Source organism: Vespa velutina, chromosome 3 (genome assembly GCF_912470025.1).
Source record: "Vespa velutina chromosome 3, iVesVel2.1, whole genome shotgun sequence".
Taxonomy (NCBI): Eukaryota; Metazoa; Arthropoda; class Insecta; order Hymenoptera; family Vespidae; genus Vespa; species Vespa velutina.
The window spans coordinates 9,482,801-9,491,457 of NC_062190.1; the positions used below are offsets into that span (position 1 = coordinate 9,482,801).

The 8,657-nt window shown below is 37.1% G+C and overlaps 1 long non-coding RNA gene across 2 annotated transcripts; it reads right to left on the reverse strand.

Moving 5' to 3' along the window:
* Positions 1-6,866: 6,866 nt before the first annotated feature.
* On the reverse strand, positions 6,867-8,422 carry LOC124947880. 2 transcript variants are annotated; one of them, XR_007100534.1, is made up of 3 exons: positions 8,256-8,422; positions 7,313-7,418; positions 6,867-7,210 (listed from the first exon to the last, which is right to left on the reverse strand). It is a non-coding gene; the product is annotated as an uncharacterized LOC124947880 (long non-coding RNA). The 2 variants fall into 2 exon arrangements; XR_007100533.1 differs by having other exon boundaries at positions 7,313-7,663.
* Positions 8,423-8,657: the final 235 nt, after the last annotated feature.

An 8,657-nucleotide genomic window follows, 5' to 3' on the forward strand; every position in this document is an offset into this window, starting at 1 on the left:
GGGAGAGAAACGAAGGAAGAAAAGAAGAAGAAACTGAAGGTTCGCGTGCGGAGGATCGGTCATGCTCCTAAAAGAGAGAGAGAGAGAGAGAGAGAGAGAGAGAGAGAGAGAGAGAGAGAGTATCCGCTTCTTGATGAAATTAGCGGTTAGGCATTTCTCGCGACAAAAACTAATGGCTTTCGCGCTAGGCACTCGAGATTAATTAACGAAGCGACCGAAAATGGCGGCGATGCGTGCACCTTTTCTGAGTTCTCATTCGAGTCGTTGAAGAGGGAGAGAGAGAGAGAGAGACAGAGAGATAGATAGAGAGAGACTGAGAGAGAGAGAGAGAGAGAGAGAGAAAGGGAAGAGAAAGAGAATGGAGAAGGACAAAAGTTAGCGATTTCTTCTCTCGTTCCTCGTCGTACCGAGAGGAATCCGATCCGAAGAGATACTCGCTGGACTGTTTCTTACCGACGCGAAAATGATTGCCAACGTCGAGTAAGAGAGATAAAGAGATAGAGAAAGACAAAGAGAGAGAGAGAGAGAGAAAGAGTAAAAATTCGTGATTCAAAAAAAAAATGAATTCGATGACTATCTCTTCCGAAAGAAGTTATACACGATTATCTTCGTATTCTTACCGATTTGCGCCAACGAGATAACGATTAAACGATAATTACATGCTGTCAAAATCCTTAGAAATGGCAAAAGGAAGAATCGAAGAGTACGACGATGACGAGTAAACGTCGCCCGTCGGATCCGGGTTTTCGAAGGAAGACGTAGGCGAGTGACAACTTGACGGACATTAACGATGATCCATGATGGATCTTCTGTGATTTCGATCGGCCGATATCGATGCATCGAGAAGCATTCGATCGAGCCTTTCTCGTCGAGCCTTCTTATGGTTCTTTTCATTTCCAAGGAGTCATACAAGAATCAGAAAAGGAAAGGAAGGGAAGGGAAAGAGCGATAGAGAAAGAGAGAAAGAGAGAAAGGGAGAAAGAGAGAGAGAGAGAGAGAGAGAGAAAGAGGATTTTATTTTACGGAAGCTCCGTAGAATATTTCATCCAATGAGAAAAAGAAACTACTACTATATACTCTTTATATCTATCCATGTATATATGTATAGATTTTTATTTACTCGTACCGTTAATTTATCAAATAAAAACTAGAATGTACATAAACATCAAGTTATACTGTTAAAAGAGAAGAGATCAGGAAATTTTATATAAAATAAAGATAGAGATAGAGAGAAAGAGAGAGAGAAAGAGAGAGAGAGAGAGAGAGAGAGAGAGGAAGAGAAAGAGATAAGTAGATAGATAAGTGAAAGGGCAAGAAGATACATAAGTACATAGGTCGGCTTTTAGCAAAGAGAGAACTCATATCTACGTTTTCCTTCGCCATAAGCATTTCGAACGCGTCTTGAAGGCGACTCGCCACCCCCGGCCGTCTATTCTTACTCGTCTCGAGAAGTACTCGAGGAGTCCTCTCTCTCTCTCTCTCTCTCTTTCTCTCTCTCTTTCTCTCTCTCTCTTTAGGATAAAGAAAAGGAGGAGGAGGAGGAAGGAGTACAAGTACGAGTACGAGTACGAGTATTTGCGGTACCTAATCGGTAATCTTATACGTTTGACCGGAGATACAGCTGGGTGAATAGGCTCTACCTCTCTCTCTCTCTCTCCCTCTCTCCCTTTTTCTCTCTCTTTCTATCTATCTATCTATTTATCTATCTATCTATCTATCTATCTATCTTTCTCTCTTACTCTTTCTCTTTCTTTCTCTTTCTATCTCTTTCTCCCTTTCTCATAGCTTTCGCGCTATAAGCGGAGCGCTTCGGAACGCACGCGCGTCCGGATGATGAAACGGTGCACTCCGGGGCAATTTGACTTACGACATTTTGAAAGCGAGCCGACCGATCGTAGGCGTGTGTTGAAACGTTGGGATGTCGGACGGGTTTTGCGTGGGCCCTAGCATATTACATCTGGCCAGGTACGCGGGGCCTTATGATGGACGAGACAGGTGATTATGCGTGTGGAAACCACCATGCGAGGTGTTCACCATCGCTCGATTCTCTCTCTCTCTCTCTCTCTCTCTCTCTCTCTCTCTCTCTCTTTTTCTTTCTTATATGTACCTTATGCGTGCCAGAAACGAATCATAAGAGGGAAAGAAAGAGAGGGAAGAGTTCACAGGATAATCCCTTCAACAGAGAGAAAGAGAGAGAGAGAGAGAGAGAAGTCGAGATGTTTGCTCGTCGTACGGTTACCGCAGCGATATCTTACAATTACGATCTGCTCTCGTTGCACGGTGCGAGAGGTTAATCGACACTAGTGCTCGTTCGAAAGAAAGAAAAAAAAATAAAGAGAGAGAGAGAGAGAGAGAGAGAAAGAAAAAAAAGAAAGAAAGGAGGAAAGAAAGTAAATGGTAAAAGAAAAAAAGATAAAAACGGAGATAATACGAAGGAGACATTTTCTATATAATCGACAACAAGGAATAATAATTACTTACTTGACTTAACTCGATGATCGACAATTGTTTTATCGAATTGACATTTTCGATGATATGAAATATCATCGGGGGAGGAAAGATGAAAAGGGAGAAGGAAAACGATTGTACGTATATGTGTAAGTGTGTGTGTGTGTGTGTGTGTATGTGTGTGTATGTGTGCTATTTATTTATCTTATAGTATTTTATCAAATTTTCTATCTTGTTATTCTCTTGAACGTAACAATTTCGATGAACATTTACGAAGAGGGGAAAATCAAAAGGAATTAAACGAGAATTCATAATCAACCCCTAAATTAGAAAGTTTCTTACCACTTTCGAAGGACACCACTCGCAACGTCGCCGTCAACGTCTTCCCCGGAAAACGGAGAGAGTAAACTTTCAAGTAATCTTGATAAATGAGGGTGTCGTGTCTTTCCCACCCACACACGTCCGTCTTGTTTAACCGGAATCTTGTCCGGGAAATGTTGAATTTGAAAATATACTCTCCTGGTATAATTTTCTTTGGAAACAAAGCAAGTGAAATTCGTTCTCCCGTCGTGAAAGGAGAACGCGAATCACCCGCTGCTAGAGTTCCGCAATTGTTCACGCTTTTCCTATTCTTTTTGTCATTTGCTTTTCTCTTTCTACGGATTTTATCCATCAAAAAGAAAGAAAAAAAAGAAAAAAAAAGAAAAAAGAAAGAAAAAGAAAAAAAGAAAACAAGAAGAAAGAAAAAAGAATAAGCAAGAAATCTTGTCCGTGAAAATTGCTACTGAATTATCGGTCCGAATTGAAAATTGCGTTTAAAAATTCACTTCCATTTTTTTTTCTTTCTTTTTTGGTTTTTTTCTTTTTCTTTTTTTTTCTTTTTATTTTTTCTTTTCCCTTTTCCTCGTTTTCTTCTTTTTTCCTCTCATAGATTGATCTCAATGAAAACTCAAAACCATCACGTTTCACGTACGAAATTTATCGTATTAAATTGAAACAAACTATTTCCATCTTCGTTGGCTCTCTATCTATCCGTCAGTTTAACTTGCTTCGTTCGATGTAAATGGAGCGACATGCTTGGGGATCGATGGACGGTGGCCCAAAGCGTGGCGGTCCAACCGAGCCGTGCAAAACGCCGAATTCGTCATGGATCGTTACTCAACGTTGACGGACCCTACGGGAGATAAAGAGAGAGAGAGAAAGAAAGAGAGAGAAAGAGAGAAAGAGAGAGAGAGAGAGAGAGAGAACTTGGCTCGAAGTATACGACCATTAACCGGCGCTTCACGACGACGTGGATACGAGAGATCATTGATACCTCCACGACAATTTATTATGGGATCTCTCACGTTTTAGGCACCCATCCAAAGAGAGAGAGAGAGAGAGAGAGAGAGAATGACTGATCTGGTCTCTCTTTAATTCTTCGTTAAGAGGAAAAATTGTTCGTTTGAAAAAAAAATTCAACGAAGAATTCGTTATACCACAGATATCGTAATGGAAAAAAAAAAGAAAAAAAAAAAAATTAAAAAAAATAAAACATTATCGAAGATATCGAAGAAACAACGAATTCAAAGTATTTCTTTTGCTTTTTCTTTCTTTTCTTTTTTTTTTTTTTGCTTCTTTTTTTTCTTTGTTTGTTCGTTTGTTTTTTTCTTTTTTTCTTTTTCGTTTTTTTTCTCCTTAAGTCAAAGAAAAATTTCATTCGAGACGTAACGACAGGAAACTAACGAAATAAAAAAAAAAAAAAGAGAAAAAAAGAACGCGGTAAAAGAGAAAAATAAATTAAAGAGGACTTGCATCGCATTTCCGGCAGAATTCAAAGGAGACCAAGAGGAGAAAAAGAGGAGGAAAAAGAAGAAGAAGAAGAAGAAGAAGAAGAAGGAGAGGAAAAAAAAATGGAATAGAAGAGAGTGGTCGAGTACACTCGACGAGTTCGAGCGGTTCCGCTCAGGAGTAAATACGCGTAGATACGGCCGTCGCAATTACACGAGTGCCTGCAAGTATAATGAGCCGTGCGTTTCATTGTGATTTATGTCGCGGGGCGCGGGTTACCGTCTCTTTCTCATTCTCCTCCCTCATTCTATCCTCCCTCCTTTTCTCCCTCGTTTATTCTTTCCTCCTTTGAAATTCGCGCGTAAACTTACCGAACGAGACGGACGAAAGAACCGTTTCGAATTCATACATGTACCTTTTTACATTCCAACATATTCTACAATTCAACGATCATAAAATATCGTTATTTGATATTCGATCCGTGAAACTTTGCGTTTGTCGATGTAGCAAGCTCAGTTTTCATTTTTTCATCAAAACAGAAAAAAGAAAAAAAAAAAAAAAACGAATACAAGAACAATATGAATATTCTCTGTTCCGATAGATTTCCAACTTGTCGAGAGATTTCGCAAGCAAGCAAAAAAAAAAAAAAAAAAAAAGAAAAGAAAAAAAGAAGAAGAAAAAAAAAAGAATAAACACATTTTTTTCATCGACGAGAAGAACAACATCTCGATCATTATGTCGATATGAAATATTCAATCTAAATCAACGATCGATGAAAAAGTACGTTCGTGTACGTTCACGTTAAGAAACTTTAAGGTTTGTATAGAAAGAGAGAGAGAGAGAGAGAGAGAGAGAGAGAGAGAGAGAGAGAGGGAGAGAGGGAGAGAGAGAGAGAGAGAAAGAAACATCCGAAAGGAGAGAACTCTTTTAAAAATATTATCCATCCACCCGTTCGACGACGTTGTAGACGACGTTGCTCGCGATCGAAGGAATGCGAGTTCTCGGTCGCGCTCGCGCTCGCATTTATCTTGATCGATAAATCGAGTGGGCTAAACAACTCGTCAAAAAGCTGACGTATGACCCGAGAACGACATGACAGGCGTCATGGGCATCGCGTGTCGCGCTCTCGACCGGTCTAATACTATTCGGTTACATGTATTATTCAATCAGGCAATAACGAAAACACGCGATTCATATAGGACTTTATCGTTATATGTTTCTATTCGTATATAACCAATACGTTTCTCTCCATTTATCTATTAGTAACAAAACATTTATATATATATACATGTACCTGTGTATTTATATATACATGCATAACTTACGTACTCACATCTATACATATATATATATATATATATGTATATACTGTATATTATAGATAAGTAAAACTACATGTATGTTGTATAAAAGTACATAAGTATATCCTATATCTATATTGTACATAAATAAATACATAAATACGTCTTAACGTATGTATTCGTACGTAAATACGTACGTACATATACTTCGATTCATTTAAATCAATCGCGCATATTCTTCCTTCCACCAAGAGAAATTCCACTCGGGCGAGATATTAAGTTATAGCGGTGTATTTCAATCAACGGCAATCAACGGCGCACGTTCGAGCTCGTTATTAACTCCTTTTACCGAGCCGACTCACAAGCTCGTTACACGTCCGTCCATTCTTTCTAACGTCTCGATGCACTTGACCGACCACGATTTTATCGATAGTCCACGTAAGTAAATAAGTAAGTAAGTAAGTAAGTAAGTAAGTAAGTAAGTAAGTATATAAGTAAAACGCAGGTATATTTAGGTATACATCGATCGAACAAAACTTTATGATGAACTTTATGATCAACTTTTTTTCATCTTTGGATATTTAAATATATTTATATTTATATATATATATATATATATATATATATATATATAGAGAGAGAGAGAGAGAGAGAGAGAGAGAGAGAAAGAGGGAAGGTCGAAATTCTTAAAAATATTATCTTTATTTACGAAAATTTTTTCCTTCTTATTTTATTTTTCTTTTTTACTCTTTTTTTTTTTTTTAATTTCTTTTTTTCCTTATTTCTCTATCCAGCATACACAATAAATGATAAATTCGAGAAGGAATATATACGAAACATTTCGTTCTCTCAGAATGAAGGGGGGAATAGCTTAGATCTTCTTATAAAACGATAAAAGTCGATTTTGCTTTTGGTGAATGGCCAGTCCCTGGATTGATATATAATAATATAAATGTATACGCGTATATGTATATGTATCTACTTAGTACACGCGTAAAAAAGAAAAAAAAGGAAAAAATAGGGGAAAAAAGGAAAGAAAAGAGAGAGAAAGAGAAAGGAAAAAGAGAGAGAGAGAGAGAGAGAGAGAACGGTCGAATACGGTTAGCTGACAGCTTTATTTTTCCGCGCTTTCACTCAAATCCCACGAGAGTTTTATCGACGTCCTAAATTCGCCGACAAGCTTCTTACGAGGAGTATAACTTCTCTCTGAGCCATGTAAAAGAAAGACAGCTTTATTCGTTGCTTCCTTCGTAATCGGCTTTATTCGTCGTTTTAACGTACCAATTAACGAGAAAGTGGTATTGAAAGGAGAAAGAAAAAAAAAAAAGAAAGGAAGAAAAAGCAGAGAGAAAAAAGGAAGGGTAAAGTTGCAGAAGAGAAAAAAGTGAGAGAAAAAAAAGGGGGAGAGAGGGGGTAAGAAAAGAAAAAAAAGAACGGAATGCTCATACGTACATCGCCATAAATGTAATCGTTCAATGATCGTCCATATAAGTCCGTGATATTATCGTAGGATCGATTTTTCTATGATCGATGATCTCGAATATCATGATATTCTTTCTACAGGATCTCATATTACATTCCGAAAGGGTGCTCGCACATTTTCTTATGTCACACCGGAAGCCGATCACTCTTCTTGGACGAATTTCATGGTATATACGTTTGATTATCTCGATACAGTTTATACGTACTTTCTACATATAAGAAAAAGACACGTCTCGTTATTTCACTCGTGAATTTACTTCGAAGAAACGATGAAAAATTGTTTATGTAATAATATAGGATATAAGAAATACCTGTAATTTTGTTAAAATCATCCTGGATAAGAAGCTTCGTTCTTTCATGTTTGTAACTCCCATCGATTTCTTTGATATCGATCTATCACCTTCTAGCGTCTCCGATCTGAAACGTGTAAAGTTCTTGGTATCATCATCTTATATTCTCGATTAATATAATAATAATAATAAACTCTCATTTGTATGCCGATCTAGATTCGTCGATTCGCGAACACCTCGTTATGAAACGTTACACGGTTTATGCTCGTCAACGATCCATAAAAACGTGCCTCGCTCACGCAACGCATTGTCTCTCGTGCGAATAACTGCATACGATACACCATCGCAATAGATCACAATCGTATCCTTCTTCTACGGAAATAAAGGAAATATCTCTTTCGTCTTACATACGATATACTTAATAAATCTATTAAGACTTATGACGGTAAAATGATAATCGTTTATATAAGAAAAATTTAATTGAAAATAAAAAACAGATGAATCTATTACTGTCGGCATTTAGAATCCATCGTTCCGTTCAATTTAATACCACCTTATAAATATTCCGGAGGAATGAAAAAAAAAAAGAAAAAAAAAGAAAAAAAAAAAAGAAAAGAAGAAGAAGAAAGATCGATTCAACAAACAAAAGAGAATATAAAATTATCATGATACATAGTAATGATATATCATAATATCGTTTGGATTAATTCATATAAGGAAATACTATCAGCAATACATTTATGTAATCTTTATAATAAAACGATATCATAAATAAACTCTGATAATTTTATATAGAAATGATACAACGAAGAAAATCTTATCTTTAACATTTTAACGATTTTAAAATTCGAATAATTAATTATCAATTAATAACTTTCATATCTCTTAGAGATACGAGATATCATGATAATAATATCCTGCATAGGATTTAATATGATCGTGGCGAGGTATAATGAATCATTACCGTACTTATTGATAAACTAATCCTTCGATTTGTGGAGCAAGACTCGTGGCAACCTACGTTGACGAACGATAACGATCCCTCCTCGATCCATTCTTGATCCATCCTCGTTCGATCGAACGTATCTTGCATTGCTCGTCACAGCGATCTCTCTTTCTCTCTCTTATTACTCCTCCTCCTCCTCCTCCTCCTCCTCTTTCTCTTACTCTTACTCTTACTCTTCTTCTCGTATCCTTTGTTTTCACAAATACGTTCGACAGATCACGAGCAAGATCGCTTTGGGATCCGTGCGAACTCATGGCTAGTTGCTTATCGAATCCGCACGATCTCTTCTTCTTTCTCCATTCACTCGATCTTACTTCTTCTCCTTCTTCTTCTTCTTCTTCTTCTTCTTCTTCTTCTTCT